Source organism: Coffea arabica, chromosome 2c, assembly GCF_036785885.1.
Source record: "Coffea arabica cultivar ET-39 chromosome 2c, Coffea Arabica ET-39 HiFi, whole genome shotgun sequence".
Classification (NCBI taxonomy): domain Eukaryota; kingdom Viridiplantae; phylum Streptophyta; class Magnoliopsida; order Gentianales; family Rubiaceae; genus Coffea; species Coffea arabica.
Window position 1 is genome coordinate 59,697,921 of NC_092312.1, and position 2,671 is coordinate 59,700,591.

Sequence of the window (2,671 nt, forward strand, 5' to 3'; positions counted from 1 at the left end):
ATGGTTTAGTAAAGTAGGTATTTTCATTGGATTTTTCTGGGGTTTTTGGAATTTGTTGGATTGATCTTATTTGAGAGGAAATTGGCGTGCGAGTAGTTTGACTGTAAGTCAAAACTGGAAAATCTTGTAGTATTTGAAATCTATTTTGAGTTACAGGAGTAAGACTCATCTCATAATCTTGAGGAGTCTTAGGTCTAGAGCTTTCTGCTTTTGAATCCATATTCCTGCAAAATCAGTAAATAACATCTTTTAATTGGTTAGATAGTTGTTTATTTTGATCCTTGTAATGTTGAAAAATTTCCTCATTTCTTCCAACTCTCCGAAGAACTTGAATTCTAATCAAGTTTCTCTGAAATTTTCTCTGTATGAGAAAAGCTCTCTCTTTTAGAGTAAGGGTTGTGAAATGGCTTTGCTGAATATATACTGTATCATATTTTGGAATTTGATAGATTGGAATACTTTGTCGTCCATCACTAGTCTGAATGAAATATTGATATCCTCTGGATTGTAGAATTGCTTCTTTGTTTAGTAATCTAGGAGAATCTCTTTGGGTTCTCAGGTAATTTGTAAATTCACGATCAGTTCTTTGAGCAATAAGGTCACGATCCATGTCCTTGTAAAAATTCTCTAGTAAGAAAATCTGGTAATGAATTATTTTCTCCTTTAATAAATTCAATTTCAAAATCGAAAACAGATAAAATGGCTTGCCATCTTGCAAATATTTGTTTTGAAACTATGTTTTGAACATCCTTTTGTAAAATCTCTTTAGCAGATTTACAATCTATTCTAATTTAAAATTTCTTATTATATAAATCATCTTGAAATTTTGATATGCATAAAACTATTGATAAAATTTCCTTTTTAATTGTTGAATAATTCTTTTGAAGGTTAGACCATGTTCCTGAATGAAATCTAACTAATTCTTCTTTTGACTCTATTATCTTTTGTTTTAATATTCCACCATATCCTAATTCTGATGCATCTGTTTCAACTATCATGAATGCTTTAGGATGAGGTAGACATAAACATGGTAATGACTCTATTTTTTCTTTTAGATATTTTATCTTTTGAGTATGTTCATCTGTCCAAGGTTTTGGATTTTTCTTTAATCTATTGAATAATATAGAACATTCTTTTCTTAAATTAGGAAAGAAATCTGCTATATAATTTAGACATCCTAAAAACCTTTGTAATTGATTTTTATCTTTTATTTCATCTGGAAATTTAGTTGCAAATTCCAAAGCTCTACTAATTAGTTTTATTGTTCCTTGATATATATAATGTCCTAAAAATCTTACTTTAGTTTGAAATAATTTCATTTTTGGAGCAGAAACCACTAATCCATTTTTCTTAACTATTTTTAAAAATATATTCAAATGTTTAAAATGTTATTCTATTGATTCAGAAAATATTAATACATCATCTATATAAACTATACGGATTAAAAATACCTATTTTTAAAAATACTGAATGAACTATACTAAGGTAATTATTCATAAAAATACCTATTTTAAGACTAACGCATGAATTCTCAAATCTCCAAGGTTACTGTACTCTCAAATCAAATATTATCTCCAAACGTGTATTCACTAAATCTCACTAAAAGAGTTTCCGAAAATTAAATTTATTAACGGAACATTTTAAGAATATATGCAAGTCATAGTTCCATGTAAATGGTTCAAAAATGGTTGAAATAAATTATTCGAAAAAAACGGATGAATAAGTATTTAAATAAGCTAGTAATATGCAATAAAATGAGAAAATTTTCGGGTCCTCACACAATTTGTTCATTTTATCAAAATGTGACATCTCAGAGGAAAACAGAAAACTGTCCGCAAAACTGTACATTTGGCAGTCAAGGGTATTTTGGTCATTTCACATGCTACAGTACTCCGATTGAGCTGAAATTTTGCAGACAACTATATAAAACTATTTCCTACAACTTTCATGTTTTTACCTAAGTCCAACTCGATTTCTAACATGGACGAATGAAGCTAGTCAGAAGCAGGGTAGTTCAATCTCAAAGTTGGAATTTCTTTAGGCAAATGAAACCAACACCAAAACTCTAGATTTTTTCGCATATCAAATCTAGTAAATCATGGCCAACCATTAATCATCACATGAGGGCAGAAAATTCTCTAAGAAAACTGAAAATCCACATATCACCACCCACCCTTCTAACCAAGAAATATTTTATAAAACTACCAAAGTGGCAACCACAAGCCACTAATTTACAACTACTAGGAACAAAGAGGAATGTTCTTATCAAATTACCTTGGAACCTCAAGGAAAATGGTAACTTAGTCTTTCCTCCTCCAAAATAACTGCACCAAAGCCTTTAAACTTTCTTAGTGAGCACTTGTATGGTATAGTTTCCAATTTGGTTGGCTAAAATTCAAGATCCAAGCTAACAAGTGAAGTAGAAAATGGAGTTTTTCTCTCTTGTTTTTCTCCTCAAAACAACCGGCCAAGAAGAAGAAAAATAAGAAAAATCTTCGTCAAAATTTGATTTTAGGAAAGTTAATAACCTTGGTCAAAAGTCTAACATCCAATCGGATCGCAACACTTGGCACCTTGAATGTTTTAAACTTATCTTCTTTCTCTCAATGGTCCATCTATCTAACTAACCTTTAATCATCTCCTAGCACCTTGTAATATAATATCCCTTTAC